At 40.6% G+C, this 9,696-nt stretch overlaps 1 long non-coding RNA gene across 1 annotated transcript; it reads left to right on the top strand.

Moving 5' to 3' along the window:
* The first annotated feature begins 717 nt into the window (after positions 1–717).
* Positions 718–8,696, top strand: LOC143131442 (uncharacterized). Its single transcript, XR_012988108.1, has 5 exons — positions 718–1,529; positions 2,741–2,822; positions 3,000–3,096; positions 5,658–5,780; positions 6,908–8,696. It is a non-coding gene; the product is annotated as an uncharacterized LOC143131442 (long non-coding RNA).
* The last annotated feature ends 1,000 nt before the right edge of the window (positions 8,697–9,696 follow it).

Below are 9,696 nucleotides of genomic sequence, written 5' to 3' on the forward strand. Positions count from 1 at the left end.
GCTAGGCTACTGTAGCCTTCATACTGTACGAGCTATATCAACCATTAACCTAGAAATACTTCTTCGTACATTTAATGAACATTTTGTGTAATAATTCAAGTTAATAAACTGAATATGGTGGTCCAAGAGCAGACCATGCACCGGTCCATGCATCAGGATGGCAGTCAGATACGAAGCACTGCACAATGTTGCTAACGTTAACCGCTTTCACACACACGATATAAAATACACGATGGTAAATATAACATTCAATACCAAAACACTATTATTTACACGATTACTCCTGAAATAACTGCTATTAACTATATAAAAATCATTGTTTGGAGGAGATGGTTCGCTGCTGTCGCCGGTTGGAAATGAATATTTCGCGCTGGTTCGTGCTGCTTATATATTTTTCAGTGAGGCCCGGTGGTTTATGGGATGAGTAGTTCCTTCGCTCGGAAATGAAAATATGTAAACAGTCTTGTACCTTTGACTTTTTTTGGACTTATGTGGTGATTTTATCTAGACATAATAATAATACTTGTGTGTGTGTGTGCTGGTTTATTGGAAACATTCCATTTACTATAAAGGTGTTGTTTGTGCAACTGTTATGCAACATTTACTGGAAGTCATGAGACTGAACTGTCAAAGGCTAAGAGTGAAAGTAAACAAGACAGGGCCTGGGAGAGAAAGGTACTTGCCAGAAGGGCATAAAAAGAAGGGGCTAGCAGAAGAGGAGATGCAGGGACCTTCCAGAGAGGGGAAGTGAAACCAAAGTTGGGATGACACATAGAACCAAATCAAAACATACCCTGCCTGGCAACAGATTACACATAGAACTTGATCACATGTATTCTGCCTAGCAACACACATTTTTTAATGTTTGTATGAGAAGGAGTTTCCACCAATATCTCAAGTCCCAAAACGTTCTGATTGGCTAGAAGGGGCCTGGTGACGTTCCTGATGATAGGAACGCCTCTCAGGCCCCTGAGAGCATAAAAGAGAGAGCTCAGGCACATTCAGATCAGATCTCATCGGGGTAGCAGCTGCAACTCATCACTCTATTGCCTGACGGTTCAGTCCTGACGCTGTTTGGATTGTATTCTCACTGCAATACGGTGAATAAAGGATCAACAGTCTTCAGCATTTCTCGTCTTGGTGTTCTCCTTCGGGTCTTTGACATCAGAGTGCTAGTTGGATTGGAGGTTTCGGGAAGTGGATAATTTCCATGACACTTTCTATTCGTTTTTTCACTCGAAATGATATGTTGTATGCTTATGAGTTACGCCGTAGCTGATTAGCCTAAGACATGCTCTAAAACTCTTTAGATACGGATTTTTCCAAAATGTCAATGGGAGAAATGAATGGGAAATTTACTTCCGGAAACAGTGGGGGGACTGTGATGCTCTATGGCCCTATCACGTCTTTGAACTGACGTCATGAGGGGGTGTTTCAGCTCGTGCAGCTCGTGGAAGGTAACTGCAAGATCTGTCTGCAGGCTAAGACTCCCGCGATATTTTAAGGCCATGTGACATGGTGTCACGGTGGTAAGTCCCTCCCCGGCTGACAGAAGTCGTACAGAATTTCTAACCAGGAAGCATTGCGTCCATCCCAGTATGCATTGTGTTCAACCCAGCATGCATCACATCAAGTCAGATCTGCACAGATCTGCCGCAAGTCGAACTCGCCTATTCTCTGGTACTAGGCATAGACCTCTCCAGAATAAGTCCCGCCTCCGTAACTTCCGTATCCATCCAACTTCCGGGCGTGGATTGTCTATGGGGAATAACATGGCGTTTCGAAATATCATACCGGTAAAACATCTGTAGGTAGCGAAGTTGAAAAAGCTGGTGGGCAGATTGGCCTACACACTTCTGCCATATAGTTTCCACTGGATTTTTTGATTGTCGGTGCCGTTTAAGTAGTATACTATAGACTATACTACTCAAACGGCACCGAAAATCAAAAATTCCAGTGGCCCAGCAGCTTTTTCTACTTTGTCACCTACAGAGTTTGACAGGTACGATCTTTCAAAACGCCATGTTATTTCCCATAGACAATCCACGCCCGGAAGTTGGATGGATACGGAAGTTAGGAGGCGGGATATATTCTGGAGAAAGCAGTCCTTAACCATGGGACAGAACCCCAAATGACAATGATTGGTAGAAAGACTCCAGACTAATTAGTATGCGAAAAGTCGCAATGTGATTCGTTCAGCAGACAACTGTGTCTGGTGCGTATTTCCGTTCCCTCATCGCGGCAGATTTAAAAATGGCGGACATAACAAACCTAGCAGTGGGCTTTTGTTTTGCGACCATGGATGTTTTCGTAAGTAGTACTTAAAAAAAAAAACATTGTTCATTTTGATCCCGAGTCGTTACTTATGCACGTTACTTATTGCAAGAAAACAAAACATACCAGTGAAGTAATTGAAGGGAGGGTTGTGATTTTACACAGACCTACATGGAAAGCTAACAAGCTAGCCAATGCTACATTTATGTTTACAAACAAAGCAGCATGTGGTGTGATTACAATCGTTGCACAAATTGTAAACTGATTGCCACCTCGTTCACTGTTAGCCCACCTTGTCTGCATAATTGCTGTTTTCAGCTCTTAAGGTGCTTGTTTTGAACTCATAAATAATGCACTGGGACCCCAATAAAATATGTGATTCACAAGGCAGTGCACTTATAACTGAATAAAGGAGAATACTTACACGTAGTAATTTTTTTTGGTGGGTCCTTTTCATCTCTTTCAGATAAGGTGGCATCCTGTGGAGGACCTAACTTGACTTGAACTTGACATTCATTGTTTCGTGATTTAAGAGGCACAGCCAGCTGGTATGTAAATTACACATTCGCTAGCATGTTCAGAAAAACTGAAAGCCGGAAAAAATACTGTTATCTCCCTTTGTGTAAGCTTACATTTAGAGGTAGAACGTATCACAAACAAATATGCTTATGAATTGATTCTAACTGAGCTTTTATTATATTAAGATTGTTTTTTCCTTTTTAAAGCTGGTCCGATGTGTTGGACTTCTACACTCCTTTCTACCCCCACCCTCTCGCACTAGACCCATGTCTGGTTTGGTCGCAATTCCCTCAGTCGTCCTAGGTACATCTTGCACTGTTTTTGTACTAACTCACATTTTTCACATTGGCTGCTGTTATGACCTAGGGGTAAGGCCACAACCAAAGAGGGAGTCGAGAGGTTGGATCTTCAACTAAAGTATGGATTTATTAACCAAACTAACCAAATAACAAACAAACAAACAAACAGTGTGAGGTGTGTCCAAGTCAGTCATCAGTAATGCATGGATGTTGTGTGTTTGTAATGTGTCTGAGTGCAGTGTTGCATGTCCAAAACCCAAAGTATGAATGGCCCTCCCAAGGGCAGAGGAAGCAGCCCTTTTAGCTGGAGACCTGCTCTCAGGTGCAGCTCATTAGCCCGTTAGATCTTGAGGCACAGCTTCACAGTATATTTCAGTAGCAGTGGCAGCAAAAACGGTCCTATCCAGTTAGTAGTGTACCCATCCACTGTCCGGTGACACCCAAATAAATTATAACGCCAGACTATCGATGTAAATGTCTGTGTTGATCGTTTTATTTCTAACATTATTCTATCCTTTTATTTCAATGATCGCATTACATTTTGAGGGACTAGTTTCTTAGCAAAGCCGGAATTTTACTTGCTCCGGTTAGTAGTACCGCGCGAAAAGTAAACAGAAAAGCGCACTCCAATCGACTCCAATCGGGACACCTAGTAGTAGCCTTGGTAATATCAATCCGCCGTTGCTTATATGCCTACTACAGGGGTGGGCAAACTTTTTGGCTCAAAGGCCACATTGGGTTTTGAAAATTGGCCGGCGAGCCGCACCCCCCAAATATTAATTACTAATTAAATACTGCTAAATTGATGCTGTTTAACAAATTTATAAATTGTGCACTGTCGCTTTGACAACAATTCATGTTTAGTTCTCAATTACTGTATCTTCTGCCAGCTCCGCTCCACTATGGCTACTGCTGTAGCTATGGCTGTGCCCTCTCACAGTTTATAAATGGTCGGTAGTGGGAGTTACTATTGCCTTCATATGATTTCAGTTTAAAAGTTTCTTATAAGAAGGAGATATCAATTATCAACAATGACAAGCCAGCTGGAACCTGCCGGAAAAAAATAGCGAGCAGCCTGATAACCAAATTAAATGCTCGGTGGGCCGGACTAAAGTGCTTGGCGGGCCGGATCCAGCCCGCGGGCCGCAGTTTGCCCACCCCTGGCCTACTACCAACTTCAGGGAACAAGTATAACTATTGCAATGCAATGCAAGGGTAGTTTTATTTTTAACACTATTCTATAGGCCTGCACGATTCAGGGAAAAATATGAATCACAATGTTTTAGCTTAGAATTGATATCACAATTCTCTGCCACGATTTTTTTTTTCATGAAGTCTAATGTTTATTGCACACATAAACCATGACAAAACAAATTAGCAAATGCAGTGCAAACTGCAGTACCAAACATATATTTTTTGGCACCTATAGCACATTGCGCCTCCAAACATAGAGAGGCTTCAATGAATAAAGAAAATACTGACCATTTAAGTACAATAGGCTACCAAAAATAGTACATACAGTGCCCTCCAGAATTAGTATTCAGTAACTGTAACTAATTACTGAAATTTGAATTGTAATGTGTTACCTTACTTCTGTTACCTTCGTTACTGTAGTGCGTAACTTTAACTCGTTACCCCAACACTGCTAGGCTACCTGCGTTCTCATCAACATCAATTTTGTTTATTTCCTGTTGCACTAGTTGGACGATGCTGCAGCCCCGAAGGCTTCCCAAACTAGGCCACTGTGCTCGCTCCACCAGTGAAACATGTGACTAAAAGGCACTTTGTCATTGGCTGAGGGTGAATCCCTGACCTTTGTGAGAACTTAGAAGGGAGAGAGAGCATTACAGCATTTGGGAGCGCTTTAAAACTCACAGAAGAAAGTAGCAGCGTTTGTGATGCAGTCGGCTCGTAAAATGAAATGAGAATCGAAGTCATTTAAAAATTAAATTGCGCACAGGGGTGAATCAAGATCGAGATTTTATAACGATTTAATAACGATTTATCGTGCAGGCCCCTGCAAACTCTGCAACTGGAAGGACTGGATGAAACGTGTTTAAAACATGTTTTGTAAATACCCCTCTGAAATTGAAAACATAGCTGGTGTTGTTGGTAGTGTTGTTGTTGTGAGTGTTGTTGAGAATTAGGGCAGATGCACAGTGTTGTTGTTGTGAGTGTTGTTGTTGTTGTTGTTGTTGTTGTGCGTGTTGTTGTGAGTGGTTGTGTTGTTGTTGTTGTTGTTGTTGTTGTGCGTGTTGTTGTGAGTGGTTGTGTTGTTGTTGTTGTGAGTTGTTGTTGTGAGTGTTGTTGTGAGTTGAGTGTTGTGAATGTTGTTGTTGTTGTGAGTGTTGTTGGTGTTGTGAGTGTTGTTAGTGTTGTGAGTGTTGTTGTGAGTTGAGTGTTGTGAGTGTTATATATAGTGCACTATTTTCAAGACATAGGCCTTTGTTGTATAGGTGAACTAGTCATCTGTATGTTTGAACATGTCAAAAGAAACACTGAGATTGTAGTTTCTTTCTTGGTACTCTAAACATTTAAAATGTTCTTTCTGATTCTGATTTCCAGGCAGTTAACTGTTGGTAGGCTCATCCCAAGGCAGAAAGTGACACTTGACTGCTGAGAGCTGGATTGCTGCTGTGGAAAGAAGCTCCTGGCCTTTTCTCTATTTGGACACAACTGTGGAGGAAGGTGGGACATGTCCCAATTCATGCTGAATAATATCTAGAGAGTAAAGGCTATTATAAAATATATAGTTTATATTGCTTAAATGTATCAAAGATTTAGTAGTCAGTTCCATGTACCGAGAACCTCAAGTTAAAAATTGGCCGACTAAACAAGTTTATGGTAACTATAGGTGTGGCAAGTGTGCACACTGCTCAAATGCTTTGGACACCAAAATATTCACCCACCCTTACTCCGGTAAAAAGTATGGTATTAAACAATTCATCAATTGTCTCTCTACACATGTAGTGTAGAAAGACAAGTTAAAGTGTCCTTGTGGCTTGATGTATATAGGCCAAACAAAAAAGAAATCTGAAACTAAGAATTTCTGAACACAAAGCTTCCATCAGAAATAATAACATGGAGTATGCCATTGCTAGACATTACAAGGACAAAAACCATGGTTCAGCCACTACACTGAGATTCATTGGTATTGAAAGGGTAGAACCTCAACAAAGAGGGGGTGATTTGGTAAAACAATTGCTAAAAAGGGAGGCCTATTGGATTCACAAACTGAATACAGTTGAACCGTATGGACTTGAAAGACAAAATTTGAGTGTGGTTTTGCAGGCTTGCAATTTTGATAAAGTATATGTTGACATTTTAGGGATTTTGTCTATGCTGGACTATGTACAAATTATCTTAAATGTTTAAAAATGAAGGTTGTTTATAAACACATGAACTAATTCTTACAAATGTTGTTTATGAATTTTAGAGAAATTGTAGAGAAATGTACTAAAATAAGAAAAGATTGACATTTAATTAGCACCCAAAAAGGTCATGTGACATTGTACCTTATTTATTCACCTATGGGATTGGGGGAAGGTGCAGAGCGAACCTGATGAAGCGCTTGGCGAAACGCATTGTTCGCTCCAAATAAAAAAACATTAATAGTGATCAGTGTGCAGTGATTTTGATTTTTCATTTTTTGGATTATACTTACCTGCTTCACCAGCACCTGTATAACTAAAGGCTTGTGCACAGGGACACCTATGGACTTGGACTATATATGTCTTCATATATATTGCATGTTAGGAGATTGTAGTGTCTCTTGGTATCGATATTCAAATGTTTTATATCTTTCTAATTTCCAGGTTGTCAACTGTTGTCAGGCTCATCACCAAAAGCAGAAAGACACAGTGAGACCAGACATGCCAGGAAGGAGCCAAGCATAGCCCAGGGATTTTTCTGCAGCTGTTCCTGCCAGTTATAGATGGACTGCTCCTGAGAATAGATGGGTGTCTACATCGTTTTGCTTACAAAATTTTGTCTCCTATACGCATGATGTTTGTCAAGCACTGCCCATTGACTGGTCAGGGGTCTTCTGTATCGTGACCACTGGTCAAAGGCACCACATGGCTGTCTCCGAGTCCTCTACATCATTCCAGTGGCGGGACTTTTTCTGGTCTAGTCTGACAGGATGCCCCCCCCCCAGACTGGACTACAGCAAGAGCATTCTCTATGTAGAGTTTAGATTCTCTGCCCGAGCCCGAGCCCGAATTTGACCCGACCCGCGGGCCGGGTCGGGCCAATATTTTCAGCCACTATCCTCGGGCCGGGCCGGGCCGGGTCCTTGATCAAGCATTTTTTTTTTTTTTTTAAATCATTAGCCTAGGCTACTTGGGTGGGGAGCTAAAGCTATGCCATAGTCAGACTCAGAAATATTATAGCCTATATTTATCAAATTAGGCCTAAGTAACAAGTGTATACAACGTTATACAAGTTAGGCTCAGAGTTACAAAATGTCATTTGTAATGTCATCTGCGCAACACGTGTCATGCGCAGCTTCTCCACTCGCACACATCACACCGGGCCTGCTGTGCTGTAGGCCTATTGTGTAGCTTAAGTGCAACGTGAAGCTTGAAGATGTAAAGAAAAAAAAATGAAAACAGGAGAAATAACTTCGAGCAAGTTTGGAGAAAAGTCGGAGGTATGCATTTGTCAGGTATGCTTTGTTGCGTGCATTAAGTGCGCACGATGTTCACCTATGACAGCAAAAAGACTTTAAGATGAACATGAAGCAGGCTTGCCATGACAGAAATAATGATAGCCAGCCTTCAATGTCCTCTTTTGTCACTTCTCCAAGCATACACCTGAGAGTGAAGCAAGCCCTCACAGAGAAGTTTTGCTGCAGGGACATAATTTTACGTTGTAAGTGACGTTTCTTCATTTGGATTAATTTGTAATCCATTCCATTCTGAATAAACAAACATAGTTTAGCCTACATTCTTCATCCTCCTTTGCATTATTCATTAATATAATTCTAAACAGATTTCTGTAGCTCAAACAGCTCAGAATTGTAGTTGAGAACGTCAGTTATAATGGCCCACGTATTTAAAAAATTTCGGGTTTAAATCAGGCTCGGGCTCATAATTACAGTTAATGTGTCGGGCCAGGTCGGGCTCGGGCACAATGTGCACGGGCTCGGGTAGGGTCGGGCTTGATTTTTTGGGCCCGATCTAAGCTCTATCTCTATGGTCTTAAAAAGTGCTATGAAAATATTTTTATTGTTATTGTTGTTATTATTATTATTATTTCTATTGTTATTTACTCCCTCTAGTGCTGCTCTGTATTCGCATATACATTTGCTGTATGTTTTATGTTTATTGGACACTCCCTTGGTTAAAGCAAACACAAACCATTAAAAATACATATTTTGGATATGTGTTGTGCTGAAATGAACCCAATTTCACTGATCTTACATACTGTGGGAATTTTGATCTCCAAGACATCTTTAGAAACTGATGTTTAGAGAGCATATTTTTCACATACGTTGATAAACAAAAGTTCTTAGATCATACCCAAACCATTAAAACATCCATATTTTGATTGATTATGATACACAGAGGTGTGCTGTACAGAAATAAACTCAATTTCACTGACCTTACCTGCCTTGGGAAGTTTGATGCACTGGACACACTCAGAAACTACAATTCAGACACCCATAGGCCAGAGAGGCCTAAGTAAGTGTCACACTCAATTTTTCATGGAATGTTGGCATGTGGCACATATTTTGATACAGGGAATGATAACAAAATTATTTGTCAAATTTGAGACCTCTGACTGCTTGTGTGTTGACAGGAGGCGGAGCCAAAGATTGAAAAATCTAGATTTCTAGGGGGCGCTATAGAGTATGTGAATATGTAAGGGGTGATTTTACTTCGCTCATATATTTTATGTCATACATAGATGTCACATACCAAATTTAGTCTGTCTATGAGGTATGCAAGTTAGAAATGCTAACCCTAGGTTTAGATGGTCATGATTTGTATAGTTCAGACAGGCCTTGATAGGATTACACCAGTTAATTCAAGATAGTGCCAACATGTGGCACATATTTTGATACAGGGGATGATAACAAACTAGTTTGTCAAATTTGAGACATCTAGTGGCTTCTGTGTTGCCAGGAGGCGGGGCCAAATATAGGAAATGTTGGATTTCTATGGGGCGCTATAGAGTGTGTGAATATGGGATGTGTGATTTTACTACACACTCATATTTTGTGTCATATACGGATGTCACATGCCAAATTTAATCAGTCTAGGGGTTATGTAAGTTACAAATGCTAACCCTAGGTTTAGATGTCCTTGATTTGCATAGGTTAAACAGGTCTTGATAAGGTTACACCAGTTATTATCAACTAATACCAACATGTGGTACATATATTGATAAGGGGGTAAAAACAAAATAGTTTGTCAAATTTGAGACCTCTAGCTGTTTCTGTGTTGCCAGGAGGCGGAGCCAAAGATGAAAAAAAAAGGATTTGTAGGGGGTACTAAAGTCTGTGAATATGTGAGGTCCATTTCACACAAATATTTTGTGTCATCCATGGATGTTAGATGCCAAATTTAATCAATCTACAATAGTATAGTTAGAAGTGCCA

This window comes from Alosa pseudoharengus, unplaced genomic scaffold (assembly GCF_046254945.1).
Source record: "Alosa pseudoharengus isolate Yale_2024_CS ecotype anadromous, Long Island Sound unplaced genomic scaffold, YU_APseudo_1.1 YU_APseudo_1.1_scf_18, whole genome shotgun sequence".
NCBI lineage: Eukaryota > Metazoa > Chordata > Actinopteri > Clupeiformes > Clupeidae > Alosa > Alosa pseudoharengus.